At 49.8% G+C, this 26206-nt stretch overlaps 46 non-coding genes across 46 annotated transcripts; all 46 read right to left on the minus strand.

Annotated features, from left to right (window-relative positions):
- Positions 1-52: 52 nt before the first annotated feature.
- On the minus strand, positions 53-125 carry Trnak-uuu (transfer RNA lysine (anticodon UUU)). The gene has a single exon. It is a non-coding gene; the product is annotated as a tRNA-Lys (tRNA).
- A 539-nt stretch (positions 126-664) lies between these two features.
- Trnaf-gaa (transfer RNA phenylalanine (anticodon GAA)) lies at positions 665-737 on the minus strand. The gene has a single exon. It is a non-coding gene; the product is annotated as a tRNA-Phe (tRNA).
- Positions 738-1348: 611 nt separating this feature from the next.
- Positions 1349-1430, minus strand: Trnas-uga (transfer RNA serine (anticodon UGA)). The gene has a single exon. It is a non-coding gene; the product is annotated as a tRNA-Ser (tRNA).
- A 694-nt stretch (positions 1431-2124) lies between these two features.
- Trnas-cga (transfer RNA serine (anticodon CGA)) lies at positions 2125-2206 on the minus strand. Its single transcript has one exon. It is a non-coding gene; the product is annotated as a tRNA-Ser (tRNA).
- Positions 2207-2344: 138 nt separating this feature from the next.
- Trnak-uuu (transfer RNA lysine (anticodon UUU)) lies at positions 2345-2417 on the minus strand. The gene has a single exon. It is a non-coding gene; the product is annotated as a tRNA-Lys (tRNA).
- A 539-nt stretch (positions 2418-2956) lies between these two features.
- Positions 2957-3029, minus strand: Trnaf-gaa (transfer RNA phenylalanine (anticodon GAA)). Its single transcript has one exon. It is a non-coding gene; the product is annotated as a tRNA-Phe (tRNA).
- Positions 3030-3640: 611 nt separating this feature from the next.
- On the minus strand, positions 3641-3722 carry Trnas-uga (transfer RNA serine (anticodon UGA)). Its single transcript has one exon. It is a non-coding gene; the product is annotated as a tRNA-Ser (tRNA).
- Positions 3723-4416: 694 nt separating this feature from the next.
- Trnas-cga (transfer RNA serine (anticodon CGA)) lies at positions 4417-4498 on the minus strand. The gene has a single exon. It is a non-coding gene; the product is annotated as a tRNA-Ser (tRNA).
- A 138-nt stretch (positions 4499-4636) lies between these two features.
- Trnak-uuu (transfer RNA lysine (anticodon UUU)) lies at positions 4637-4709 on the minus strand. The gene has a single exon. It is a non-coding gene; the product is annotated as a tRNA-Lys (tRNA).
- Positions 4710-5248: 539 nt separating this feature from the next.
- Trnaf-gaa (transfer RNA phenylalanine (anticodon GAA)) lies at positions 5249-5321 on the minus strand. The gene has a single exon. It is a non-coding gene; the product is annotated as a tRNA-Phe (tRNA).
- A 611-nt stretch (positions 5322-5932) lies between these two features.
- On the minus strand, positions 5933-6014 carry Trnas-uga (transfer RNA serine (anticodon UGA)). The gene has a single exon. It is a non-coding gene; the product is annotated as a tRNA-Ser (tRNA).
- A 694-nt stretch (positions 6015-6708) lies between these two features.
- Trnas-cga (transfer RNA serine (anticodon CGA)) lies at positions 6709-6790 on the minus strand. The gene has a single exon. It is a non-coding gene; the product is annotated as a tRNA-Ser (tRNA).
- Positions 6791-6928: 138 nt separating this feature from the next.
- Trnak-uuu (transfer RNA lysine (anticodon UUU)) lies at positions 6929-7001 on the minus strand. The gene has a single exon. It is a non-coding gene; the product is annotated as a tRNA-Lys (tRNA).
- Positions 7002-7540: 539 nt separating this feature from the next.
- Trnaf-gaa (transfer RNA phenylalanine (anticodon GAA)) lies at positions 7541-7613 on the minus strand. Its single transcript has one exon. It is a non-coding gene; the product is annotated as a tRNA-Phe (tRNA).
- Positions 7614-8224: 611 nt separating this feature from the next.
- Trnas-uga (transfer RNA serine (anticodon UGA)) lies at positions 8225-8306 on the minus strand. Its single transcript has one exon. It is a non-coding gene; the product is annotated as a tRNA-Ser (tRNA).
- A 670-nt stretch (positions 8307-8976) lies between these two features.
- Trnas-cga (transfer RNA serine (anticodon CGA)) lies at positions 8977-9058 on the minus strand. Its single transcript has one exon. It is a non-coding gene; the product is annotated as a tRNA-Ser (tRNA).
- Positions 9059-9196: 138 nt separating this feature from the next.
- On the minus strand, positions 9197-9269 carry Trnak-uuu (transfer RNA lysine (anticodon UUU)). Its single transcript has one exon. It is a non-coding gene; the product is annotated as a tRNA-Lys (tRNA).
- A 539-nt stretch (positions 9270-9808) lies between these two features.
- Trnaf-gaa (transfer RNA phenylalanine (anticodon GAA)) lies at positions 9809-9881 on the minus strand. Its single transcript has one exon. It is a non-coding gene; the product is annotated as a tRNA-Phe (tRNA).
- A 611-nt stretch (positions 9882-10492) lies between these two features.
- Trnas-uga (transfer RNA serine (anticodon UGA)) lies at positions 10493-10574 on the minus strand. Its single transcript has one exon. It is a non-coding gene; the product is annotated as a tRNA-Ser (tRNA).
- Positions 10575-11244: 670 nt separating this feature from the next.
- Positions 11245-11326, minus strand: Trnas-cga (transfer RNA serine (anticodon CGA)). Its single transcript has one exon. It is a non-coding gene; the product is annotated as a tRNA-Ser (tRNA).
- Positions 11327-11464: 138 nt separating this feature from the next.
- Positions 11465-11537, minus strand: Trnak-uuu (transfer RNA lysine (anticodon UUU)). Its single transcript has one exon. It is a non-coding gene; the product is annotated as a tRNA-Lys (tRNA).
- Positions 11538-12076: 539 nt separating this feature from the next.
- On the minus strand, positions 12077-12149 carry Trnaf-gaa (transfer RNA phenylalanine (anticodon GAA)). Its single transcript has one exon. It is a non-coding gene; the product is annotated as a tRNA-Phe (tRNA).
- Positions 12150-12760: 611 nt separating this feature from the next.
- Trnas-uga (transfer RNA serine (anticodon UGA)) lies at positions 12761-12842 on the minus strand. Its single transcript has one exon. It is a non-coding gene; the product is annotated as a tRNA-Ser (tRNA).
- Positions 12843-13512: 670 nt separating this feature from the next.
- Positions 13513-13594, minus strand: Trnas-cga (transfer RNA serine (anticodon CGA)). The gene has a single exon. It is a non-coding gene; the product is annotated as a tRNA-Ser (tRNA).
- Positions 13595-13732: 138 nt separating this feature from the next.
- Positions 13733-13805, minus strand: Trnak-uuu (transfer RNA lysine (anticodon UUU)). Its single transcript has one exon. It is a non-coding gene; the product is annotated as a tRNA-Lys (tRNA).
- Positions 13806-14344: 539 nt separating this feature from the next.
- Positions 14345-14417, minus strand: Trnaf-gaa (transfer RNA phenylalanine (anticodon GAA)). Its single transcript has one exon. It is a non-coding gene; the product is annotated as a tRNA-Phe (tRNA).
- A 611-nt stretch (positions 14418-15028) lies between these two features.
- Trnas-uga (transfer RNA serine (anticodon UGA)) lies at positions 15029-15110 on the minus strand. The gene has a single exon. It is a non-coding gene; the product is annotated as a tRNA-Ser (tRNA).
- A 694-nt stretch (positions 15111-15804) lies between these two features.
- Positions 15805-15886, minus strand: Trnas-cga (transfer RNA serine (anticodon CGA)). Its single transcript has one exon. It is a non-coding gene; the product is annotated as a tRNA-Ser (tRNA).
- A 138-nt stretch (positions 15887-16024) lies between these two features.
- Positions 16025-16097, minus strand: Trnak-uuu (transfer RNA lysine (anticodon UUU)). The gene has a single exon. It is a non-coding gene; the product is annotated as a tRNA-Lys (tRNA).
- Positions 16098-16636: 539 nt separating this feature from the next.
- On the minus strand, positions 16637-16709 carry Trnaf-gaa (transfer RNA phenylalanine (anticodon GAA)). Its single transcript has one exon. It is a non-coding gene; the product is annotated as a tRNA-Phe (tRNA).
- Positions 16710-17320: 611 nt separating this feature from the next.
- Trnas-uga (transfer RNA serine (anticodon UGA)) lies at positions 17321-17402 on the minus strand. The gene has a single exon. It is a non-coding gene; the product is annotated as a tRNA-Ser (tRNA).
- Positions 17403-18072: 670 nt separating this feature from the next.
- Trnas-cga (transfer RNA serine (anticodon CGA)) lies at positions 18073-18154 on the minus strand. The gene has a single exon. It is a non-coding gene; the product is annotated as a tRNA-Ser (tRNA).
- A 138-nt stretch (positions 18155-18292) lies between these two features.
- Trnak-uuu (transfer RNA lysine (anticodon UUU)) lies at positions 18293-18365 on the minus strand. Its single transcript has one exon. It is a non-coding gene; the product is annotated as a tRNA-Lys (tRNA).
- A 539-nt stretch (positions 18366-18904) lies between these two features.
- Positions 18905-18977, minus strand: Trnaf-gaa (transfer RNA phenylalanine (anticodon GAA)). Its single transcript has one exon. It is a non-coding gene; the product is annotated as a tRNA-Phe (tRNA).
- Positions 18978-19588: 611 nt separating this feature from the next.
- On the minus strand, positions 19589-19670 carry Trnas-uga (transfer RNA serine (anticodon UGA)). Its single transcript has one exon. It is a non-coding gene; the product is annotated as a tRNA-Ser (tRNA).
- Positions 19671-20340: 670 nt separating this feature from the next.
- Positions 20341-20422, minus strand: Trnas-cga (transfer RNA serine (anticodon CGA)). Its single transcript has one exon. It is a non-coding gene; the product is annotated as a tRNA-Ser (tRNA).
- A 138-nt stretch (positions 20423-20560) lies between these two features.
- Trnak-uuu (transfer RNA lysine (anticodon UUU)) lies at positions 20561-20633 on the minus strand. Its single transcript has one exon. It is a non-coding gene; the product is annotated as a tRNA-Lys (tRNA).
- A 539-nt stretch (positions 20634-21172) lies between these two features.
- Trnaf-gaa (transfer RNA phenylalanine (anticodon GAA)) lies at positions 21173-21245 on the minus strand. The gene has a single exon. It is a non-coding gene; the product is annotated as a tRNA-Phe (tRNA).
- A 611-nt stretch (positions 21246-21856) lies between these two features.
- On the minus strand, positions 21857-21938 carry Trnas-uga (transfer RNA serine (anticodon UGA)). The gene has a single exon. It is a non-coding gene; the product is annotated as a tRNA-Ser (tRNA).
- Positions 21939-22608: 670 nt separating this feature from the next.
- On the minus strand, positions 22609-22690 carry Trnas-cga (transfer RNA serine (anticodon CGA)). Its single transcript has one exon. It is a non-coding gene; the product is annotated as a tRNA-Ser (tRNA).
- A 138-nt stretch (positions 22691-22828) lies between these two features.
- Trnak-uuu (transfer RNA lysine (anticodon UUU)) lies at positions 22829-22901 on the minus strand. The gene has a single exon. It is a non-coding gene; the product is annotated as a tRNA-Lys (tRNA).
- Positions 22902-23440: 539 nt separating this feature from the next.
- On the minus strand, positions 23441-23513 carry Trnaf-gaa (transfer RNA phenylalanine (anticodon GAA)). Its single transcript has one exon. It is a non-coding gene; the product is annotated as a tRNA-Phe (tRNA).
- Positions 23514-24124: 611 nt separating this feature from the next.
- Trnas-uga (transfer RNA serine (anticodon UGA)) lies at positions 24125-24206 on the minus strand. Its single transcript has one exon. It is a non-coding gene; the product is annotated as a tRNA-Ser (tRNA).
- Positions 24207-24876: 670 nt separating this feature from the next.
- Trnas-cga (transfer RNA serine (anticodon CGA)) lies at positions 24877-24957 on the minus strand. Its single transcript has one exon. It is a non-coding gene; the product is annotated as a tRNA-Ser (tRNA).
- A 138-nt stretch (positions 24958-25095) lies between these two features.
- Trnak-uuu (transfer RNA lysine (anticodon UUU)) lies at positions 25096-25168 on the minus strand. The gene has a single exon. It is a non-coding gene; the product is annotated as a tRNA-Lys (tRNA).
- Positions 25169-25707: 539 nt separating this feature from the next.
- Positions 25708-25780, minus strand: Trnaf-gaa (transfer RNA phenylalanine (anticodon GAA)). The gene has a single exon. It is a non-coding gene; the product is annotated as a tRNA-Phe (tRNA).
- Between the last annotated feature and the right edge of the window lie 426 nt (positions 25781-26206).

The raw sequence follows: 26206 nt of genomic DNA on the forward strand, positions 1-26206 counted from the left end.
CGTAGCGTTTCCACCGCTACCAGACGAATCGCTACCACAGTATTAAAATTTCCGCCCGGACAGGGACTTGAACCCTGGACCCTTAGGTTAAAAGCCTAATGCTCTACCGACTGAGCTATCCGGGCTCACACGAGCCTGCAAAACCTCACACGATGCACAACTATACATTGACTCATGTCCTTTACTGTTGTGCAATCGCTGCATGGGGCCGTTACTAATAAAACGTCGCCTAAATGCTGTCTACAAACTTATCGCGCTAAGCTCGTAACACACTATCGAAGACTGCTGGCACACGATGCAACAACAAATTGCACCAGTTGTTACGTCTCATACGTTGGAGCAGAGAATTTACGTGTTTTGTCGACAATCACTGGGCAATTGGAAAATTCACAAGCATTTCGAATGCAATGTTTTCCACGTTTTCGCTCATTTCACGGTTCCGTTGGAGACGTTCTTCACCTCCGGACACAGAAAAAGGAATGCAGTCGGTAGGATATTTTTAATTCTTTTGCTTCTAAGGGAGTTAGTTGTCTAGTGAGTTCCTCTTATGGCATGCACTAGGCAACCACAACAGCTACAGGAGAGAGTCATTTTTGTTGCCAGCGGTAGTTGCATTATCACAAACGCAGGGTAATTCCGTTGGCGTCGCATCAAAACGAATACCTGCCGAAACCCGGGATCGAACCAGGGACCTTTAGATCTTCAGTCTAACGCTCTCCCAACTGAGCTATTTCGGCCGACGTTGAAAGTTGACATTTGCATGTGTTCGTTAACCTCTGCCTCGTTGCCAATTTCACAGTCACCTTCGTCTGATAAGACACAGGGACGCTGAAAGGCGAGCAGCCGATGCAGTGAAGTTCCACACACATTTCTTCTGCTTCCGTCATCGTAACAAGCAAACATGTCGACTCGATTCGTGTAATATTGACTTCGCTGACTTGACGTGACGCCACGCTGACGCTAGAAAACCCGTGCTATATCGAAGCCAGGGGCAACTCGTGTGCAGAGAACGAGACACAAGAAGGAGTGAGCCTCTCCACCATATGAGAGGCAGTATCTAGCAGATACACACGGTAAAACATTCAACTTGCGATAGCTCATAAATTGCTACAGGTCATCGTCTGCAAGCTGAAATGGACACATCTGCACTGCCCAGTGAGGCACCACTTGTACTAACACCTGGTGGACGGCTGTGAGACGAGGAGATGAGCTGCGGCTTCTGGGCGCGACTGTAACGCTGCGCCCTGGATCAAATAACACTGCACATTGCTGCTGACCCACGTGTTTAGTAGTGACGCAACTGCTAGGATGCAGGTGAACGTCCGCCTTTTGAGAGCGAGAAAATTTGCGCAGTCGGCAGGACTCGAACCTACGCTCCCAGAGGGAATCTGATTTCAAGTCAGACGCCTTAACCACTCGGCCACGACTGCCGGTGGCGGAAGCGACTCCCGACAAGTGAAACAGCCATCTTTAGAAGCAATCTGATGGCAGAAGACGGCGTGGCCTCGCTCTTTCCTGTAGGGTTTCCATTAGCCGTTAAGAAAGTGTATTAATTTCGCCTAGACAGGGACTTGAACCCAGGACCCTTTGGTTGAAAACCTAACGCTCTACCGACTCAGCTATGCGGGCCCACGCACGAGCATTATCGTACAGCTGCGTGGTGTGCGAGCGATTCGCATGTCGTAATTACTGGCTTATGGCTCCAATGGCGACTTCACCGACTTCCCACTGACGCACCGCTGACGCTAGTTTTCTGTCGTCTTAAAACGATGGACATACCTCCAAGCAGCTGCGAGATCTTAAGAAAAGAAACGCTGCACCACTGCTTTTGCCGCACTCGAATGATTGAAATTGCGATTCTTAAAAGAAAATGAAATGTTCGCTCTGTCCAACACTTTCGAGCACATCTGTGTACTCACGATATGAGCGACGGCTTTCTGCAGTCCCAGCGTCAGCGCGAGGTGAACCGATAGCCACAGTAAGCAGCGGTCGTCGCGAAAACTCAGTATTCTTAAAACGGAAATTTTCGTCTTGTTGAGAAAGGCGTCACTGGTTTGCACCCGCATTCGCCCAAGCATGTCACATGTGTGCGAAAATGTTTGCTCCTCTTTACGCAAAACCGCACGCAGCCGGTAGGATTCGAACCTACGCTCCCAGGGGGAATCTGATTTCGAGTCAGACGCCTTAACCACTCGGCCACGACTGCCGGTAGCGCGGTGCTCTCCCGACACATGCAACTGCTACCGTTTCAAGCACTGTGGTGTCAGGGAACGGCGTAGCTGCATTATTTTCCGTAGCGTTTCCACCGCTACCAGACGAATCGCTACCACAGTATTAAAATTTCCGCCCGGACAGGGACTTGAACCCTGGACCCTTAGGTTAAAAGCCTAATGCTCTACCGACTGAGCTATCCGGGCTCACACGAGCCTGCAAAACCTCACACGATGCACAACTATACATTGACTCATGTCCTTTACTGTTGTGCAATCGCTGCATGGGGCCGTTACTAATAAAACGTCGCCTAAATGCTGTCTACAAACTTATCGCGCTAAGCTCGTAACACACTATCGAAGACTGCTGGCACACGATGCAACAACAAATTGCACCAGTTGTTACGTCTCATACGTTGGAGCAGAGAATTTACGTGTTTTGTCGACAATCACTGGGCAATTGGAAAATTCACAAGCATTTCGAATGCAATGTTTTCCACGTTTTCGCTCATTTCACGGTTCCGTTGGAGACGTTCTTCACCTCCGGACACAGAAAAAGGAATGCAGTCGGTAGGATATTTTTAATTCTTTTGCTTCTAAGGGAGTTAGTTGTCTAGTGAGTTCCTCTTATGGCATGCACTAGGCAACCACAACAGCTACAGGAGAGAGTCATTTTTGTTGCCAGCGGTAGTTGCATTATCACAAACGCAGGGTAATTCCGTTGGCGTCGCATCAAAACGAATACCTGCCGAAACCCGGGATCGAACCAGGGACCTTTAGATCTTCAGTCTAACGCTCTCCCAACTGAGCTATTTCGGCCGACGTTGAAAGTTGACATTTGCATGTGTTCGTTAACCTCTGCCTCGTTGCCAATTTCACAGTCACCTTCGTCTGATAAGACACAGGGACGCTGAAAGGCGAGCAGCCGATGCAGTGAAGTTCCACACACATTTCTTCTGCTTCCGTCATCGTAACAAGCAAACATGTCGACTCGATTCGTGTAATATTGACTTCGCTGACTTGACGTGACGCCACGCTGACGCTAGAAAACCCGTGCTATATCGAAGCCAGGGGCAACTCGTGTGCAGAGAACGAGACACAAGAAGGAGTGAGCCTCTCCACCATATGAGAGGCAGTATCTAGCAGATACACACGGTAAAACATTCAACTTGCGATAGCTCATAAATTGCTACAGGTCATCGTCTGCAAGCTGAAATGGACACATCTGCACTGCCCAGTGAGGCACCACTTGTACTAACACCTGGTGGACGGCTGTGAGACGAGGAGATGAGCTGCGGCTTCTGGGCGCGACTGTAACGCTGCGCCCTGGATCAAATAACACTGCACATTGCTGCTGACCCACGTGTTTAGTAGTGACGCAACTGCTAGGATGCAGGTGAACGTCCGCCTTTTGAGAGCGAGAAAATTTGCGCAGTCGGCAGGACTCGAACCTACGCTCCCAGAGGGAATCTGATTTCAAGTCAGACGCCTTAACCACTCGGCCACGACTGCCGGTGGCGGAAGCGACTCCCGACAAGTGAAACAGCCATCTTTAGAAGCAATCTGATGGCAGAAGACGGCGTGGCCTCGCTCTTTCCTGTAGGGTTTCCATTAGCCGTTAAGAAAGTGTATTAATTTCGCCTAGACAGGGACTTGAACCCAGGACCCTTTGGTTGAAAACCTAACGCTCTACCGACTCAGCTATGCGGGCCCACGCACGAGCATTATCGTACAGCTGCGTGGTGTGCGAGCGATTCGCATGTCGTAATTACTGGCTTATGGCTCCAATGGCGACTTCACCGACTTCCCACTGACGCACCGCTGACGCTAGTTTTCTGTCGTCTTAAAACGATGGACATACCTCCAAGCAGCTGCGAGATCTTAAGAAAAGAAACGCTGCACCACTGCTTTTGCCGCACTCGAATGATTGAAATTGCGATTCTTAAAAGAAAATGAAATGTTCGCTCTGTCCAACACTTTCGAGCACATCTGTGTACTCACGATATGAGCGACGGCTTTCTGCAGTCCCAGCGTCAGCGCGAGGTGAACCGATAGCCACAGTAAGCAGCGGTCGTCGCGAAAACTCAGTATTCTTAAAACGGAAATTTTCGTCTTGTTGAGAAAGGCGTCACTGGTTTGCACCCGCATTCGCCCAAGCATGTCACATGTGTGCGAAAATGTTTGCTCCTCTTTACGCAAAACCGCACGCAGCCGGTAGGATTCGAACCTACGCTCCCAGGGGGAATCTGATTTCGAGTCAGACGCCTTAACCACTCGGCCACGACTGCCGGTAGCGCGGTGCTCTCCCGACACATGCAACTGCTACCGTTTCAAGCACTGTGGTGTCAGGGAACGGCGTAGCTGCATTATTTTCCGTAGCGTTTCCACCGCTACCAGACGAATCGCTACCACAGTATTAAAATTTCCGCCCGGACAGGGACTTGAACCCTGGACCCTTAGGTTAAAAGCCTAATGCTCTACCGACTGAGCTATCCGGGCTCACACGAGCCTGCAAAACCTCACACGATGCACAACTATACATTGACTCATGTCCTTTACTGTTGTGCAATCGCTGCATGGGGCCGTTACTAATAAAACGTCGCCTAAATGCTGTCTACAAACTTATCGCGCTAAGCTCGTAACACACTATCGAAGACTGCTGGCACACGATGCAACAACAAATTGCACCAGTTGTTACGTCTCATACGTTGGAGCAGAGAATTTACGTGTTTTGTCGACAATCACTGGGCAATTGGAAAATTCACAAGCATTTCGAATGCAATGTTTTCCACGTTTTCGCTCATTTCACGGTTCCGTTGGAGACGTTCTTCACCTCCGGACACAGAAAAAGGAATGCAGTCGGTAGGATATTTTTAATTCTTTTGCTTCTAAGGGAGTTAGTTGTCTAGTGAGTTCCTCTTATGGCATGCACTAGGCAACCACAACAGCTACAGGAGAGAGTCATTTTTGTTGCCAGCGGTAGTTGCATTATCACAAACGCAGGGTAATTCCGTTGGCGTCGCATCAAAACGAATACCTGCCGAAACCCGGGATCGAACCAGGGACCTTTAGATCTTCAGTCTAACGCTCTCCCAACTGAGCTATTTCGGCCGACGTTGAAAGTTGACATTTGCATGTGTTCGTTAACCTCTGCCTCGTTGCCAATTTCACAGTCACCTTCGTCTGATAAGACACAGGGACGCTGAAAGGCGAGCAGCCGATGCAGTGAAGTTCCACACACATTTCTTCTGCTTCCGTCATCGTAACAAGCAAACATGTCGACTCGATTCGTGTAATATTGACTTCGCTGACTTGACGTGACGCCACGCTGACGCTAGAAAACCCGTGCTATATCGAAGCCAGGGGCAACTCGTGTGCAGAGAACGAGACACAAGAAGGAGTGAGCCTCTCCACCATATGAGAGGCAGTATCTAGCAGATACACACGGTAAAACATTCAACTTGCGATAGCTCATAAATTGCTACAGGTCATCGTCTGCAAGCTGAAATGGACACATCTGCACTGCCCAGTGAGGCACCACTTGTACTAACACCTGGTGGACGGCTGTGAGACGAGGAGATGAGCTGCGGCTTCTGGGCGCGACTGTAACGCTGCGCCCTGGATCAAATAACACTGCACATTGCTGCTGACCCACGTGTTTAGTAGTGACGCAACTGCTAGGATGCAGGTGAACGTCCGCCTTTTGAGAGCGAGAAAATTTGCGCAGTCGGCAGGACTCGAACCTACGCTCCCAGAGGGAATCTGATTTCAAGTCAGACGCCTTAACCACTCGGCCACGACTGCCGGTGGCGGAAGCGACTCCCGACAAGTGAAACAGCCATCTTTAGAAGCAATCTGATGGCAGAAGACGGCGTGGCCTCGCTCTTTCCTGTAGGGTTTCCATTAGCCGTTAAGAAAGTGTATTAATTTCGCCTAGACAGGGACTTGAACCCAGGACCCTTTGGTTGAAAACCTAACGCTCTACCGACTCAGCTATGCGGGCCCACGCACGAGCATTATCGTACAGCTGCGTGGTGTGCGAGCGATTCGCATGTCGTAATTACTGGCTTATGGCTCCAATGGCGACTTCACCGACTTCCCACTGACGCACCGCTGACGCTAGTTTTCTGTCGTCTTAAAACGATGGACATACCTCCAAGCAGCTGCGAGATCTTAAGAAAAGAAACGCTGCACCACTGCTTTTGCCGCACTCGAATGATTGAAATTGCGATTCTTAAAAGAAAATGAAATGTTCGCTCTGTCCAACACTTTCGAGCACATCTGTGTACTCACGATATGAGCGACGGCTTTCTGCAGTCCCAGCGTCAGCGCGAGGTGAACCGATAGCCACAGTAAGCAGCGGTCGTCGCGAAAACTCAGTATTCTTAAAACGGAAATTTTCGTCTTGTTGAGAAAGGCGTCACTGGTTTGCACCCGCATTCGCCCAAGCATGTCACATGTGTGCGAAAATGTTTGCTCCTCTTTACGCAAAACCGCACGCAGCCGGTAGGATTCGAACCTACGCTCCCAGGGGGAATCTGATTTCGAGTCAGACGCCTTAACCACTCGGCCACGACTGCCGGTAGCGCGGTGCTCTCCCGACACATGCAACTGCTACCGTTTCAAGCACTGTGGTGTCAGGGAACGGCGTAGCTGCATTATTTTCCGTAGCGTTTCCACCGCTACCAGACGAATCGCTACCACAGTATTAAAATTTCCGCCCGGACAGGGACTTGAACCCTGGACCCTTAGGTTAAAAGCCTAATGCTCTACCGACTGAGCTATCCGGGCTCACACGAGCCTGCAAAACCTCACACGATGCACAACTATACATTGACTCATGTCCTTTACTGTTGTGCAATCGCTGCATGGGGCCGTTACTAATAAAACGTCGCCTAAATGCTGTCTACAAACTTATCGCGCTAAGCTCGTAACACACTATCGAAGACTGCTGGCACACGATGCAACAACAAATTGCACCAGTTGTTACGTCTCATACGTTGGAGCAGAGAATTTACGTGTTTTGTCGACAATCACTGGGCAATTGGAAAATTCACAAGCATTTCGAATGCAATGTTTTCCACGTTTTCGCTCATTTCACGGTTCCGTTGGAGACGTTCTTCACCTCCGGACACAGAAAAAGGAATGCAGTCGGTAGGATATTTTTAATTCTTTTGCTTCTAAGGGAGTTAGTTGTCTAGTGAGTTCCTCTTATGGCATGCACTAGGCAACCACAACAGCTACAGGAGAGAGTCATTTTTGTTGCCAGCGGTAGTTGCATTATCACAAACGCAGGGTAATTCCGTTGGCGTCGCATCAAAACGAATACCTGCCGAAACCCGGGATCGAACCAGGGACCTTTAGATCTTCAGTCTAACGCTCTCCCAACTGAGCTATTTCGGCCGACGTTGAAAGTTGACATTTGCATGTGTTCGTTAACCTCTGCCTCGTTGCCAATTTCACAGTCACCTTCGTCTGATAAGACACAGGGACGCTGAAAGGCGAGCAGCCGATGCAGTGAAGTTCCACACACATTTCTTCTGCTTCCGTCATCGTAACAAGCAAACATGTCGACTCGATTCGTGTAATATTGACTTCGCTGACTTGACGTGACGCCACGCTGACGCTAGAAAACCCGTGCTATATCGAAGCCAGGGGCAACTCGTGTGCAGAGAACGAGACACAAGAAGGAGTGAGCCTCTCCACCATATGAGAGGCAGTATCTAGCAGATACACACGGTAAAACATTCAACTTGCGATAGCTCATAAATTGCTACAGGTCATCGTCTGCAAGCTGAAATGGACACATCTGCACTGCCCAGTGAGGCACCACTTGTACTAACACCTGGTGGACGGCTGTGAGACGAGGAGATGAGCTGCGGCTTCTGGGCGCGACTGTAACGCTGCGCCCTGGATCAAATAACACTGCACATTGCTGCTGACCCACGTGTTTAGTAGTGACGCAACTGCTAGGATGCAGCTGAACGTCCGCCTTTTGAGAGCGAGAAAATTTGCGCAGTCGGCAGGACTCGAACCTACGCTCCCAGAGGGAATCTGATTTCAAGTCAGACGCCTTAACCACTCGGCCACGACTGCCGGTGGCGGAAGCGACTCCCGACAAGTGAAACAGCCATCTTTAGAAGCAATCTGATGGCAGAAGACGGCGTGGCCTCGCTCTTTCCTGTAGGGTTTCCATTAGCCGTTAAGAAAGTGTATTAATTTCGCCTAGACAGGGACTTGAACCCAGGACCCTTTGGTTGAAAACCTAACGCTCTACCGACTCAGCTATGCGGGCCCACGCACGAGCATTATCGTACAGCTGCGTGGTGTGCGAGCGATTCGCATGTCGTAATTACTGACCGACTTCCCACTGACGCACCGCTGACGCTAGTTTTCTGTCGTCTTAAAACGATGGACATACCTCCAAGCAGCTGCGAGATCTTAAGAAAAGAAACGCTGCACCACTGCTTTTGCCGCACTCGAATGATTGAAATTGCGATTCTTAAAAGAAAATGAAATGTTCGCTCTGTCCAACACTTTCGAGCACATCTGTGTACTCACGATATGAGCGACGGCTTTCTGCAGTCCCAGCGTCAGCGCGAGGTGAACCGATAGCCACAGTAAGCAGCGGTCGTCGCGAAAACTCAGTATTCTTAAAACGGAAATTTTCGTCTTGTTGAGAAAGGCGTCACTGGTTTGCACCCGCATTCGCCCAAGCATGTCACATGTGTGCGAAAATGTTTGCTCCTCTTTACGCAAAACCGCACGCAGCCGGTAGGATTCGAACCTACGCTCCCAGGGGGAATCTGATTTCGAGTCAGACGCCTTAACCACTCGGCCACGACTGCCGGTAGCGCGGTGCTCTCCCGACACATGCAACTGCTACCGTTTCAAGCACTGTGGTGTCAGGGAACGGCGTAGCTGCATTATTTTCCGTAGCGTTTCCACCGCTACCAGACGAATCGCTACCACAGTATTAAAATTTCCGCCCGGACAGGGACTTGAACCCTGGACCCTTAGGTTAAAAGCCTAATGCTCTACCGACTGAGCTATCCGGGCTCACACGAGCCTGCAAAACCTCACACGATGCACAACTATACATTGACTCATGTCCTTTACTGTTGTGCAATCGCTGCATGGGGCCGTTACTAATAAAACGTCGCCTAAATGCTGTCTACAAACTTATCGCGCTAAGCTCGTAACACACTATCGAAGACTGCTGGCACACGATGCAACAACAAATTGCACCAGTTGTTACGTCTCATACGTTGGAGCAGAGAATTTACGTGTTTTGTCGACAATCACTGGGCAATTGGAAAATTCACAAGCATTTCGAATGCAATGTTTTCCACGTTTTCGCTCATTTCACGGTTCCGTTGGAGACGTTCTTCACCTCCGGACACAGAAAAAGGAATGCAGTCGGTAGGATATTTTTAATTCTTTTGCTTCTAAGGGAGTTAGTTGTCTAGTGAGTTCCTCTTATGGCATGCACTAGGCAACCACAACAGCTACAGGAGAGAGTCATTTTTGTTGCCAGCGGTAGTTGCATTATCACAAACGCAGGGTAATTCCGTTGGCGTCGCATCAAAACGAATACCTGCCGAAACCCGGGATCGAACCAGGGACCTTTAGATCTTCAGTCTAACGCTCTCCCAACTGAGCTATTTCGGCCGACGTTGAAAGTTGACATTTGCATGTGTTCGTTAACCTCTGCCTCGTTGCCAATTTCACAGTCACCTTCGTCTGATAAGACACAGGGACGCTGAAAGGCGAGCAGCCGATGCAGTGAAGTTCCACACACATTTCTTCTGCTTCCGTCATCGTAACAAGCAAACATGTCGACTCGATTCGTGTAATATTGACTTCGCTGACTTGACGTGACGCCACGCTGACGCTAGAAAACCCGTGCTATATCGAAGCCAGGGGCAACTCGTGTGCAGAGAACGAGACACAAGAAGGAGTGAGCCTCTCCACCATATGAGAGGCAGTATCTAGCAGATACACACGGTAAAACATTCAACTTGCGATAGCTCATAAATTGCTACAGGTCATCGTCTGCAAGCTGAAATGGACACATCTGCACTGCCCAGTGAGGCACCACTTGTACTAACACCTGGTGGACGGCTGTGAGACGAGGAGATGAGCTGCGGCTTCTGGGCGCGACTGTAACGCTGCGCCCTGGATCAAATAACACTGCACATTGCTGCTGACCCACGTGTTTAGTAGTGACGCAACTGCTAGGATGCAGCTGAACGTCCGCCTTTTGAGAGCGAGAAAATTTGCGCAGTCGGCAGGACTCGAACCTACGCTCCCAGAGGGAATCTGATTTCAAGTCAGACGCCTTAACCACTCGGCCACGACTGCCGGTGGCGGAAGCGACTCCCGACAAGTGAAACAGCCATCTTTAGAAGCAATCTGATGGCAGAAGACGGCGTGGCCTCGCTCTTTCCTGTAGGGTTTCCATTAGCCGTTAAGAAAGTGTATTAATTTCGCCTAGACAGGGACTTGAACCCAGGACCCTTTGGTTGAAAACCTAACGCTCTACCGACTCAGCTATGCGGGCCCACGCACGAGCATTATCGTACAGCTGCGTGGTGTGCGAGCGATTCGCATGTCGTAATTACTGACCGACTTCCCACTGACGCACCGCTGACGCTAGTTTTCTGTCGTCTTAAAACGATGGACATACCTCCAAGCAGCTGCGAGATCTTAAGAAAAGAAACGCTGCACCACTGCTTTTGCCGCACTCGAATGATTGAAATTGCGATTCTTAAAAGAAAATGAAATGTTCGCTCTGTCCAACACTTTCGAGCACATCTGTGTACTCACGATATGAGCGACGGCTTTCTGCAGTCCCAGCGTCAGCGCGAGGTGAACCGATAGCCACAGTAAGCAGCGGTCGTCGCGAAAACTCAGTATTCTTAAAACGGAAATTTTCGTCTTGTTGAGAAAGGCGTCACTGGTTTGCACCCGCATTCGCCCAAGCATGTCACATGTGTGCGAAAATGTTTGCTCCTCTTTACGCAAAACCGCACGCAGCCGGTAGGATTCGAACCTACGCTCCCAGGGGGAATCTGATTTCGAGTCAGACGCCTTAACCACTCGGCCACGACTGCCGGTAGCGCGGTGCTCTCCCGACACATGCAACTGCTACCGTTTCAAGCACTGTGGTGTCAGGGAACGGCGTAGCTGCATTATTTTCCGTAGCGTTTCCACCGCTACCAGACGAATCGCTACCACAGTATTAAAATTTCCGCCCGGACAGGGACTTGAACCCTGGACCCTTAGGTTAAAAGCCTAATGCTCTACCGACTGAGCTATCCGGGCTCACACGAGCCTGCAAAACCTCACACGATGCACAACTATACATTGACTCATGTCCTTTACTGTTGTGCAATCGCTGCATGGGGCCGTTACTAATAAAACGTCGCCTAAATGCTGTCTACAAACTTATCGCGCTAAGCTCGTAACACACTATCGAAGACTGCTGGCACACGATGCAACAACAAATTGCACCAGTTGTTACGTCTCATACGTTGGAGCAGAGAATTTACGTGTTTTGTCGACAATCACTGGGCAATTGGAAAATTCACAAGCATTTCGAATGCAATGTTTTCCACGTTTTCGCTCTTTTCACGGTTCCGTTGGAGACGTTCTTCACCTCCGGACACAGAAAAAGGAATGCAGTCGGTAGGATATTTTTAATTCTTTTGCTTCTAAGGGAGTTAGTTGTCTAGTGAGTTCCTCTTATGGCATGCACTAGGCAACCACAACAGCTACAGGAGAGAGTCATTTTTGTTGCCAGCGGTAGTTGCATTATCACAAACGCAGGGTAATTCCGTTGGCGTCGCATCAAAACGAATACCTGCCGAAACCCGGGATCGAACCTGGGACCTTTAGATCTTCAGTCTAACGCTCTCCCAACTGAGCTATTTCGGCCGACGTTGAAAGTTGACATTTGCATGTGTTCGTTAACCTCTGCCTCGTTGCCAATTTCACAGTCACCTTCGTCTGATAAGACACAGGGACGCTGAAAGGCGAGCAGCCGATGCAGTGAAGTTCCACACACATTTCTTCTGCTTCCGTCATCGTAACAAGCAAACATGTCGACTCGATTCGTGTAATATTGACTTCGCTGACTTGACGTGACGCCACGCTGACGCTAGAAAACCCGTGCTATATCGAAGCCAGGGGCAACTCGTGTGCAGAGAACGAGACACAAGAAGGAGTGAGCCTCTCCACCATATGAGAGGCAGTATCTAGCAGATACACACGGTAAAACATTCAACTTGCGATAGCTCATAAATTGCTACAGGTCATCGTCTGCAAGCTGAAATGGACACATCTGCACTGCCCAGTGAGGCACCACTTGTACTAACACCTGGTGGACGGCTGTGAGACGAGGAGATGAGCTGCGGCTTCTGGGCGCGACTGTAACGCTGCGCCCTGGATCAAATAACACTGCACATTGCTGCTGACCCACGTGTTTAGTAGTGACGCAACTGCTAGGATGCAGGTGAACGTCCGCCTTTTGAGAGCGAGAAAATTTGCGCAGTCGGCAGGACTCGAACCTACGCTCCCAGAGGGAATCTGATTTCAAGTCAGACGCCTTAACCACTCGGCCACGACTGCCGGTGGCGGAAGCGACTCCCGACAAGTGAAACAGCCATCTTTAGAAGCAATCTGATGGCAGAAGACGGCGTGGCCTCGCTCTTTCCTGTAGGGTTTCCATTAGCCGTTAAGAAAGTGTATTAATTTCGCCTAGACAGGGACTTGAACCCAGGACCCTTTTGTTGAAAACCTAACGCTCTACCGACTCAGCTATGCGGGCCCACGCACGAGCATTATCGTACAGCTGCGTGGTGTGCGAGCGATTCGCATGTCGTAATTACTGACCGACTTCCCACTGACGCACCGCTGACGCTAGTTTTCTGTCGTCTTAAAACGATGGACATACCTCCAAGCAGCTGCGAGATCTTAAGAAAAGAAACGCTGCACCACTGCTTTTGCCGCACTCGAATGATTGAAATTGCGATTCTTAAAAGAAAATGAAATGTTCGCTCTGTCCAACACTTTCGAGCACATCTGTGTACTCACGATATGAGCGACGGCTTTCTGCAGTCCCAGCGTCAGCGCGAGGTGAACCGATAGCCACAGTAAGCAGCGGTCGTCGCGAAAACTCAGTATTCTTAAAACGGAAATTTTCGTCTTGTTGAGAAAGGCGTCACTGGTTTGCACCCGCATTCGCCCAAGCATGTCACATGTGTGCGAAAATGTTTGCTCCTCTTTACGCAAAACCGCACGCAGCCGGTAGGATTCGAACCTACGCTCCCAGGGGGAATCTGATTTCGAGTCAGACGCCTTAACCACTCGGCCACGACTGCCGGTAGCGCGGTGCTCTCCCGACACATGCAACTGCTAACGTTTCAAGCACTGTGGTGTCAGGGAACGGCGTAGCTGCATTATTTTCCGTAGCGTTTCCACCGCTACCAGACGAATCGCTACCACAGTATTAAAATTTCCGCCCGGACAGGGACTTGAACCCTGGACCCTTAGGTTAAAAGCCTAATGCTCTACCGACTGAGCTATCCGGGCTCACACGAGCCTGCAAAACCTCACACGATGCACAACTATACATTGACTCATGTCCTTTACTGTTGTGCAATCGCTGCATGGGGCCGTTACTAATAAAACGTCGCCTAAATGCTGTCTACAAACTTATCGCGCTAAGCTCGTAACACACTATCGAAGACTGCTGGCACACGATGCAACAACAAATTGCACCAGTTGTTACGTCTCATACGTTGGAGCAGAGAATTTACGTGTTTTGTCGACAATCACTGGGCAATTGGAAAATTCACAAGCATTTCGAATGCAATGTTTTCCACGTTTTCGCTCTTTTCACGGTTCCGTTGGAGACGTTCTTCACCTCCGGACACAGAAAAAGGAATGCAGTCGGTAGGATATTTTTAATTCTTTTGCTTCTAAGGGAGTTAGTTGTCTAGTGAGTTCCTCTTATGGCATGCACTAGGCAACCACAACAGCTACAGGAGAGGGTCATTTTTGTTGCCAGCGGTAGTTGCATTATCACAAACGCAGGGTAATTCCGTTGGCGTCGCATCAAAACGAATACCTGCCGAAACCCGGGATCGAACCAGGGACCTTTAGATCTTCAGTCTAACGCTCTCCCAACTGAGCTATTTCGGCCGACGTTGAAAGTTGACATTTGCATGTGTTCGTTAACCTCTGCCTCGTTGCCAATTTCACAGTCACCTTCGTCTGATAAGACACAGGGACGCTGAAAGGCGAGCAGCCGATGCAGTGAAGTTCCACACACATTTCTTCTGCTTCCGTCATCGTAACAAGCAAACATGTCGACTCGATTCGTGTAATATTGACTTCGCTGACTTGACGTGACGCCACGCTGACGCTAGAAAACCCGTGCTATATCGAAGCCAGGGGCAACTCGTGTGCAGAGAACGAGACACAAGAAGGAGTGAGCCTCTCCACCATATGAGAGGCAGTATCTAGCAGATACACACGGTAAAACATTCAACTTGCGATAGCTCATAAATTGCTACAGGTCATCGTCTGCAAGCTGAAATGGACACATCTGCACTGCCCAGTGAGGCACCACTTGTACTAACACCTGGTGGACGGCTGTGAGACGAGGAGATGAGCTGCGGCTTCTGGGCGCGACTGTAACGCTGCGCCCTGGATCAAATAACACTGCACATTGCTGCTGACCCACGTGTTTAGTAGTGACGCAACTGCTAGGATGCAGCTGAACGTCCGCCTTTTGAGAGCGAGAAAATTTGCGCAGTCGGCAGGACTCGAACCTACGCTCCCAGAGGGAATCTGATTTCAAGTCAGACGCCTTAACCACTCGGCCACGACTGCCGGTGGCGGAAGCGACTCCCGACAAGTGAAACAGCCATCTTTAGAAGCAATCTGATGGCAGAAGACGGCGTGGCCTCGCTCTTTCCTGTAGGGTTTCCATTAGCCGTTAAGAAAGTGTATTAATTTCGCCTAGACAGGGACTTGAACCCAGGACCCTTTTGTTGAAAACCTAACGCTCTACCGACTCAGCTATGCGGGCCCACGCACGAGCATTATCGTACAGCTGCGTGGTGTGCGAGCGATTCGCATGTCGTAATTACTGGCTTATGGCTCCAATGGCGACTTCACCGACTTCCCACTGACGCACCGCTGACGCTAGTTTTCTGTCGTCTTAAAACGATGGACATACCTCCAAGCAGCTGCGAGATCTTAAGAAAAGAAACGCTGCACCACTGCTTTTGCCGCACTCGAATGATTGAAATTGCGATTCTTAAAAGAAAATGAAATGTTCGCTCTGTCCAACACTTTCGAGCACATCTGTGTACTCACGATATGAGCGACGGCTTTCTGCAGTCCCAGCGTCAGCGCGAGGTGAACCGATAGCCACAGTAAGCAGCGGTCGTCGCGAAAACTCAGTATTCTTAAAACGGAAATTTTCGTCTTGTTGAGAAAGGCGTCACTGGTTTGCACCCGCATTCGCCCAAGCATGTCACATGTGTGCGAAAATGTTTGCTCCTCTTTACGCAAAACCGCACGCAGCCGGTAGGATTCGAACCTACGCTCCCAGGGGGAATCTGATTTCGAGTCAGACGCCTTAACCACTCGGCCACGACTGCCGGTAGCGCGGTGCTCTCCCGACACATGCAACTGCTACCGTTTCAAGCACTGTGGTGTCAGGGAACGGCGTAGCTGCATTATTTTCCGTAGCGTTTCCACCGCTACCAGACGAATCGCTACCACAGTATTAAAATTTCCGCCCGGACAGGGACTTGAACCCTGGACCCTTAGGTTAAAAGCCTAATGCTCTACCGACTGAGCTATCCGGGCTCACACGAGCCTGCAAAACCTCACACGATGCACAACTATACATTGACTCATGTCCTTTACTGTTGTGCAATCGCTGCATGGGGCCGTTACTAATAAAACGTCGCCTAAATGCTGTCTACAAACTTATCGCGCTAAGCTCGTAACACACTATCGAAGACTGCTGGCACACGATGCAACAACAAATTGCACCAGTTGTTACGTCTCATACGTTGGAGCAGAGAATTTACGTGTTTTGTCGACAATCACTGGGCAATTGGAAAATTCACAAGCATTTCGAATGCAATGTTTTCCACGTTTTCGCTCATTTCACGGTTCCGTTGGAGACGTTCTTCACCTCCGGACACAGAAAAAGGAATGCAGTCGGTAGGATATTTTTAATTCTTTTGCTTCTAAGGGAGTTAGTTGTCTAGTGAGTTCCTCTTATGGCATGCACTAGGCAACCACAACAGCTACAGGAGAGAGTCATTTTTGTTGCCAGCGGTAGTTGCATTATCACAAACGCAGGGTAATTCCGTTGGCGTCGCATCAAAACGAATACCTGCCGAAACCCGGGATCGAACCAGGGACCTTTAGATCTTCAGTCTAACGCTCTCCCAACTGAGCTATTTCGGCCGACGTTGAAAGTTGACATTTGCATGTGTTCGTTAACCTCTGCCTCGTTGCCAATTTCACAGTCACCTTCGTCTGATAAGACACAGGGACGCTGAAAGGCGAGCAGCCGATGCAGTGAAGTTCCACACACATTTCTTCTGCTTCCGTCATCGTAACAAGCAAACATGTCGACTCGATTCGTGTAATATTGACTTCGCTGACTTGACGTGACGCCACGCTGACGCTAGAAAACCCGTGCTATATCGAAGCCAGGGGCAACTCGTGTGCAGAGAACGAGACACAAGAAGGAGTGAGCCTCTCCACCATATGAGAGGCAGTATCTAGCAGATACACACGGTAAAACATTCAACTTGCGATAGCTCATAAATTGCTACAGGTCATCGTCTGCAAGCTGAAATGGACACATCTGCACTGCCCAGTGAGGCACCACTTGTACTAACACCTGGTGGACGGCTGTGAGACGAGGAGATGAGCTGCGGCTTCTGGGCGCGACTGTAACGCTGCGCCCTGGATCAAATAACACTGCACATTGCTGCTGACCCACGTGTTTAGTAGTGACGCAACTGCTAGGATGCAGCTGAACGTCCGCCTTTTGAGAGCGAGAAAATTTGCGCAGTCGGCAGGACTCGAACCTACGCTCCCAGAGGGAATCTGATTTCAAGTCAGACGCCTTAACCACTCGGCCACGACTGCCGGTGGCGGAAGCGACTCCCGACAAGTGAAACAGCCATCTTTAGAAGCAATCTGATGGCAGAAGACGGCGTGGCCTCGCTCTTTCCTGTAGGGTTTCCATTAGCCGTTAAGAAAGTGTATTAATTTCGCCTAGACAGGGACTTGAACCCAGGACCCTTTGGTTGAAAACCTAACGCTCTACCGACTCAGCTATGCGGGCCCACGCACGAGCATTATCGTACAGCTGCGTGGTGTGCGAGCGATTCGCATGTCGTAATTACTGACCGACTTCCCACTGACGCACCGCTGACGCTAGTTTTCTGTCGTCTTAAAACGATGGACATACCTCCAAGCAGCTGCGAGATCTTAAGAAAAGAAACGCTGCACCACTGCTTTTGCCGCACTCGAATGATTGAAATTGCGATTCTTAAAAGAAAATGAAATGTTCGCTCTGTCCAACACTTTCGAGCACATCTGTGTACTCACGATATGAGCGACGGCTTTCTGCAGTCCCAGCGTCAGCGCGAGGTGAACCGATAGCCACAGTAAGCAGCGGTCGTCGCGAAAACTCAGTATTCTTAAAACGGAAATTTTCGTCTTGTTGAGAAAGGCGTCACTGGTTTGCACCCGCATTCGCCCAAGCATGTCACATGTGTGCGAAAATGTTTGCTCCTCTTTACGCAAAACCGCACGCAGCCGGTAGGATTCGAACCTACGCTCCCAGGGGGAATCTGATTTCGAGTCAGACGCCTTAACCACTCGGCCACGACTGCCGGTAGCGCGGTGCTCTCCCGACACATGCAACTGCTACCGTTTCAAGCACTGTGGTGTCAGGGAACGGCGTAGCTGCATTATTTTCCGTAGCGTTTCCACCGCTACCAGACGAATCGCTACCACAGTATTAAAATTTCCGCCCGGACAGGGACTTGAACCCTGGACCCTTAGGTTAAAAGCCTAATGCTCTACCGACTGAGCTATCCGGGCTCACACGAGCCTGCAAAACCTCACACGATGCACAACTATACATTGACTCATGTCCTTTACTGTTGTGCAATCGCTGCATGGGGCCGTTACTAATAAAACGTCGCCTAAATGCTGTCTACAAACTTATCGCGCTAAGCTCGTAACACACTATCGAAGACTGCTGGCACACGATGCAACAACAAATTGCACCAGTTGTTACGTCTCATACGTTGGAGCAGAGAATTTACGTGTTTTGTCGACAATCACTGGGCAATTGGAAAATTCACAAGCATTTCGAATGCAATGTTTTCCACGTTTTCGCTCATTTCACGGTTCCGTTGGAGACGTTCTTCACCTCCGGACACAGAAAAAGGAATGCAGTCGGTAGGATATTTTTAATTCTTTTGCTTCTAAGGGAGTTAGTTGTCTAGTGAGTTCCTCTTATGGCATGCACTAGGCAACCACAACAGCTACAGGAGAGAGTCATTTTTGTTGCCAGCGGTAGTTGCATTATCACAAACGCAGGGTAATTCCGTTGGCGTCGCATCAAAACGAATACCTGCCGAAACCCGGGATCGAACCAGGGACCTTTAGATCTTCAGTCTAACGCTCTCCCAACTGAGCTATTTCGGCCGACGTTGAAAGTTGACATTTGCATGTGTTCGTTAACCTCTGCCTCGTTGCCAATTTCACAGTCACCTTCGTCTGATAAGACACAGGGACGCTGAAAGGCGAGCAGCCGATGCAGTGAAGTTCCACACACATTTCTTCTGCTTCCGTCATCGTAACAAGCAAACATGTCGACTCGATTCGTGTAATATTGACTTCGCTGACTTGACGTGACGCCACGCTGACGCTAGAAAACCCGTGCTATATCGAAGCCAGGGGCAACTCGTGTGCAGAGAACGAGACACAAGAAGGAGTGAGCCTCTCCACCATATGAGAGGCAGTATCTAGCAGATACACACGGTAAAACATTCAACTTGCGATAGCTCATAAATTGCTACAGGTCATCGTCTGCAAGCTGAAATGGACACATCTGCACTGCCCAGTGAGGCACCACTTGTACTAACACCTGGTGGACGGCTGTGAGACGAGGAGATGAGCTGCGGCTTCTGGGCGCGACTGTAACGCTGCGCCCTGGATCAAATAACACTGCACATTGCTGCTGACCCACGTGTTTAGTAGTGACGCAACTGCTAGGATGCAGCTGAACGTCCGCCTTTTGAGAGCGAGAAAATTTGCGCAGTCGGCAGGACTCGAACCTACGCTCCCAGAGGGAATCTGATTTCAAGTCAGACGCCTTAACCACTCGGCCACGACTGCCGGTGGCGGAAGCGACTCCCGACAAGTGAAACAGCCATCTTTAGAAGCAATCTGATGGCAGAAGACGGCGTGGCCTCGCTCTTTCCTGTAGGGTTTCCATTAGCCGTTAAGAAAGTGTATTAATTTCGCCTAGACAGGGACTTGAACCCAGGACCCTTTGGTTGAAAACCTAACGCTCTACCGACTCAGCTATGCGGGCCCACGCACGAGCATTATCGTACAGCTGCGTGGTGTGCGAGCGATTCGCATGTCGTAATTACTGACCGACTTCCCACTGACGCACCGCTGACGCTAGTTTTCTGTCGTCTTAAAACGATGGACATACCTCCAAGCAGCTGCGAGATCTTAAGAAAAGAAACGCTGCACCACTGCTTTTGCCGCACTCGAATGATTGAAATTGCGATTCTTAAAAGAAAATGAAATGTTCGCTCTGTCCAACACTTTCGAGCACATCTGTGTACTCACGATATGAGCGACGGCTTTCTGCAGTCCCAGCGTCAGCGCGAGGTGAACCGATAGCCACAGTAAGCAGCGGTCGTCGCGAAAACTCAGTATTCTTAAAACGGAAATTTTCGTCTTGTTGAGAAAGGCGTCACTGGTTTGCACCCGCATTCGCCCAAGCATGTCACATGTGTGCGAAAATGTTTGCTCCTCTTTACGCAAAACCGCACGCAGCCGGTAGGATTCGAACCTACGCTCCCAGGGGGAATCTGATTTCGAGTCAGACGCCTTAACCACTCGGCCACGACTGCCGGTAGCGCGGTGCTCTCCCGACACATGCAACTGCTACCGTTTCAAGCACTGTGGTGTCAGGGAACGGCGTAGCTGCATTATTTTCCGTAGCGTTTCCACCGCTACCAGACGAATCGCTACCACAGTATTAAAATTTCCGCCCGGACAGGGACTTGAACCCTGGACCCTTAGGTTAAAAGCCTAATGCTCTACCGACTGAGCTATCCGGGCTCACACGAGCCTGCAAAACCTCACACGATGCACAACTATACATTGACTCATGTCCTTTACTGTTGTGCAATCGCTGCATGGGGCCGTTACTAATAAAACGTCGCCTAAATGCTGTCTACAAACTTATCGCGCTAAGCTCGTAACACACTATCGAAGACTGCTGGCACACGATGCAACAACAAATTGCACCAGTTGTTACGTCTCATACGTTGGAGCAGAGAATTTACGTGTTTTGTCGACAATCACTGGGCAATTGGAAAATTCACAAGCATTTCGAATGCAATGTTTTCCACGTTTTCGCTCTTTTCACGGTTCCGTTGGAGACGTTCTTCACCTCCGGACACAGAAAAAGGAATGCAGTCGGTAGGATATTTTTAATTCTTTTGCTTCTAAGGGAGTTAGTTGTCTAGTGAGTTCCTCTTATGGCATGCACTAGGCAACCACAACAGCTACAGGAGAGAGTCATATTTGTTGCCAGCGGTAGTTGCATTATCACAAACGCAGGGTAATTCCGTTGGCGTCGCATCAAAACGAATACCTGCCGAAACCCGGGATCGAACCAGGGACCTTTAGATCTTCAGTCTAACGCTCTCCCAACTGAGCTATTTCGGCCGACGTTGGAAGTTGACATTTGCATGTGTTCGTTAACCTCTGCCTCGTTGCCAATTTCACAGTCACCTTCGTCTGATAAGACACAGGGACGCTGAAAGGCGAGCAGCCGATGCAGTGAAGTTCCACACACATTTCTTCTGCTTCCGTCATCGTAACAAGCAAACATGTCGACTCGATTCGTGTAATATTGACTTCGCTGACTTGACGTGACGCCACGCTGACGCTAGAAAACCCGTGCTATATCGAAGCCAGGGGCAACTCGTGTGCAGAGAACGAGACACAAGAAGGAGTGAGCCTCTCCACCATATGAGAGGCAGTATCTAGCAGATACACACGGTAAAACATTCAACTTGCGATAGCTCATAAATTGCTACAGGTCATCGTCTGCAAGCTGAAATGGACACATCTGCACTGCCCAGTGAGGCACCACTTGTACTAACACCTGGTGGACGGCTGTGAGACGAGGAGATGAGCTGCGGCTTCTGGGCGCGACTGTAACGCTGCGCCCTGGATCAAATAACACTGCACATTGCTGCTGACCCACGTGTTTAGTAGTGACGCAACTGCTAGGATGCAGCTGAACGTCCGCCTTTTGAGAGCGAGAAAATTTGCGCAGTCGGCAGGACTCGAACCTACGCTCCCAGAGGGAATCTGATTTCAAGTCAGACGCCTTAACCACTCGGCCACGACTGCCGGTGGCGGAAGCGACTCCCGACAAGTGAAACAGCCATCTTTAGAAGCAATCTGATGGCAGAAGACGGCGTGGCCTCGCTCTTTCCTGTAGGGTTTCCATTAGCCGTTAAGAAAGTGTATTAATTTCGCCTAGACAGGGACTTGAACCCAGGACCCTTTGGTTGAAAACCTAACGCTCTACCGACTCAGCTATGCGGGCCCACGCACGAGCATTATCGTACAGCTGCGTGGTGTGCGAGCGATTCGCATGTCGTAATTACTGACCGACTTCCCACTGACGCACCGCTGACGCTAGTTTTCTGTCGTCTTAAAACGATGGACATACCTCCAAGCAGCTGCGAGATCTTAAGAAAAGAAACGCTGCACCACTGCTTTTGCCGCACTCGAATGATTGAAATTGCGATTCTTAAAAGAAAATGAAATGTTCGCTCTGTCCAACACTTTCGAGCACATCTGTGTACTCACGATATGAGCGACGGCTTTCTGCAGTCCCAGCGTCAGCGCGAGGTGAACCGATAGCCACAGTAAGCAGCGGTCGTCGCGAAAACTCAGTATTCTTAAAACGGAAATTTTCGTCTTGTTGAGAAAGGCGTCACTGGTTTGCACCCGCATTCGCCCAAGCATGTCACATGTGTGCGAAAATGTTTGCTCCTCTTTACGCAAAACCGCACGCAGCCGGTAGGATTCGAACCTACGCTCCCAGGGGGAATCTGATTTCGAGTCAGACGCCTTAACCACTCGGCCACGACTGCCGGTAGCGCGGTGCTCTCCCGACACATGCAACTGCTACCGTTTCAAGCACTGTGGTGTCAGGGAACGGCGTAGCTGCATTATTTTCCGTAGCGTTTCCACCGCTACCAGACGAATCGCTACCACAGTATTAAAATTTCCGCCCGGACAGGGACTTGAACCCTGGACCCTTAGGTTAAAAGCCTAATGCTCTACCGACTGAGCTATCCGGGCTCACACGAGCCTGCAAAACCTCACACGATGCACAACTATACATTGACTCATGTCCTTTACTGTTGTGCAATCGCTGCATGGGGCCGTTACTAATAAAACGTCGCCTAAATGCTGTCTACAAACTTATCGCGCTAAGCTCGTAACACACTATCGAAGACTGCTGGCACACGATGCAACAACAAATTGCACCAGTTGTTACGTCTCATACGTTGGAGCAGAGAATTTACGTGTTTTGTCGACAATCACTGGGCAATTGGAAAATTCACAAGCATTTCGAATGCAATGTTTTCCACGTTTTCGCTCTTTTCACGGTTCCGTTGGAGACGTTCTTCACCTCCGGACACAGAAAAAGGAATGCAGTCGGTAGGATATTTTTAATTCTTTTGCTTCTAAGGGAGTTAGTTGTCTAGTGAGTTCCTCTTATGGCATGCACTAGGCAACCACAACAGCTACAGGAGAGAGTCATTTTTGTTGCCAGCGGTAGTTGCATTATCACAAACGCAGGGTAATTCCGTTGGCGTCGCATCAAAACGAATACCTGCCGAAACCCGGGATCGAACCAGGGACCTTTAGATCTTCAGTCTAACGCTCTCCCAACTGAGCTATTTCGGCCGACGTTGAAAGTTGACATTTGCATGTGTTCGTTAACCTCTGCCTCGTTGCCAATTTCACAGTCACCTTCGTCTGATAAGACACAGGGACGCTGAAAGGCGAGCAGCCGATGCAGTGAAGTTCCACACACATTTCTTCTGCTTCCGTCATCGTAACAAGCAAACATGTCGACTCGATTCGTGTAATATTGACTTCGCTGACTTGACGTGACGCCACGCTGACGCTAGAAAACCCGTGCTATATCGAAGCCAGGGGCAACTCGTGTGCAGAGAACGAGACACAAGAAGGAGTGAGCCTCTCCACCATATGAGAGGCAGTATCTAGCAGATACACACGGTAAAACATTCAACTTGCGATAGCTCATAAATTGCTACAGGTCATCGTCTGCAAGCTGAAATGGACACATCTGCACTGCCCAGTGAGGCACCACTTGTACTAACACCTGGTGGACGGCTGTGAGACGAGGAGATGAGCTGCGGCTTCTGGGCGCGACTGTAACGCTGCGCCCTGGATCAAATAACACTGCACATTGCTGCTGACCCACGTGTTTAGTAGTGACGCAACTGCTAGGATGCAGCTGAACGTCCGCCTTTTGAGAGCGAGAAAATTTGCGCAGTCGGCAGGACTCGAACCTACGCTCCCAGAGGGAATCTGATTTCAAGTCAGACGCCTTAACCACTCGGCCACGACTGCCGGTGGCGGAAGCGACTCCCGACAAGTGAAACAGCCATCTTTAGAAGCAATCTGATGGCAGAAGACGGCGTGGCCTCGCTCTTTCCTGTAGGGTTTCCATTAGCCGTTAAGAAAGTGTATTAATTTCGCCTAGACAGGGACTTGAACCCAGGACCCTTTGGTTGAAAACCTAACGCTCTACCGACTCAGCTATGCGGGCCCACGCACGAGCATTATCGTACAGCTGCGTGGTGTGCGAGCGATTCGCATGTCGTAATTACTGACCGACTTCCCACTGACGCACCGCTGACGCTAGTTTTCTGTCGTCTTAAAACGATGGACATACCTCCAAGCAGCTGCGAGATCTTAAGAAAAGAAACGCTGCACCACTGCTTTTGCCGCACTCGAATGATTGAAATTGCGATTCTTAAAAGAAAATGAAATGTTCGCTCTGTCCAACACTTTCGAGCACATCTGTGTACTCACGATATGAGCGACGGCTTTCTGCAGTCCCAGCGTCAGCGCGAGGTGAACCGATAGCCACAGTAAGCAGCGGTCGTCGCGAAAACTCAGTATTCTTAAAACGGAAATTTTCGTCTTGTTGAGAAAGGCGTCACTGGTTTGCACCCGCATTCGCCCAAGCATGTCACATGTGTGCGAAAATGTTTGCTCCTCTTTACGCAAAACCGCACGCAGCCAGTAGGATTCGAACCTACGCTCCCAGGGGAATCTGATTTCGAGTCAGACGCCTTAACCACTCGGCCACGACTGCCGGTAGCGCGGTGCTCTCCCGACACATGCAACTGCTACCGTTTCAAGCACTGTGGTGTCAGGGAACGGCGTAGCTGCATTATTTTCCGTAGCGTTTCCACCGCTACCAGACGAATCGCTACCACAGTATTAAAATTTCCGCCCGGACAGGGACTTGAACCCTGGACCCTTAGGTTAAAAGCCTAATGCTCTACCGACTGAGCTATCCGGGCTCACACGAGCCTGCAAAACCTCACACGATGCACAACTATACATTGACTCATGTCCTTTACTGTTGTGCAATCGCTGCATGGGGCCGTTACTAATAAAACGTCGCCTAAATGCTGTCTACAAACTTATCGCGCTAAGCTCGTAACACACTATCGAAGACTGCTGGCACACGATGCAACAACAAATTGCACCAGTTGTTACGTCTCATACGTTGGAGCAGAGAATTTACGTGTTTTGTCGACAATCACTGGGCAATTGGAAAATTCACAAGCATTTCGAATGCAATGTTTTCCACGTTTTCGCTCTTTTCACGGTTCCGTTGGAGACGTTCTTCACCTCCGGACACAGAAAAAGGAATGCAGTCGGTAGGATATTTTTAATTCTTTTGCTTCTAAGGGAGTTAGTTGTCTAGTGAGTTCCTCTTATGGCATGCACTAGGCAACCACAACAGCTACAGGAGAGAGTCATATTTGTTGCCAGCGGTAGTTGCATTATCACAAACGCAGGGTAATTCCGTTGGCGTCGCATCAAAACGAATACCTGCCGAAACCCGGGATCGAACCAGGGACCTTTAGATCTTCAGTCTAACGCTCTCCCAACTGAGCTATTTCGGCCGACGTTGAAAGTTGACATTTGCATGTGTTCGTTAACCTCTGCCTCGTTGCCAATTTCACAGTCACCTTCGTCTGATAAGACACAGGGACGCTGAAAGGCGAGCAGCCGATGCAGTGAAGTTCCACACACATTTCTTCTGCTTCCGTCATCGTAACAAGCAAACATGTCGACTCGATTCGTGTAATATTGACTTCGCTGACTTGACGTGACGCCACGCTGACGCTAGAAAACCCGTGCTATATCGAAGCCAGGGGCAACTCGTGTGCAGAGAACGAGACACAAGAAGGAGTGAGCCTCTCCACCATATGAGAGGCAGTATCTAGCAGATACACACGGTAAAACATTCAACTTGCGATAGCTCATAAATTGCTACAGGTCATCGTCTGCAAGCTGAAATGGACACATCTGCACTGCCCAGTGAGGCA

Source organism: Schistocerca cancellata, chromosome 3, assembly GCF_023864275.1.
Source record: "Schistocerca cancellata isolate TAMUIC-IGC-003103 chromosome 3, iqSchCanc2.1, whole genome shotgun sequence".
In the NCBI taxonomy this organism is placed as follows: Eukaryota; Metazoa; Arthropoda; class Insecta; order Orthoptera; family Acrididae; genus Schistocerca; species Schistocerca cancellata.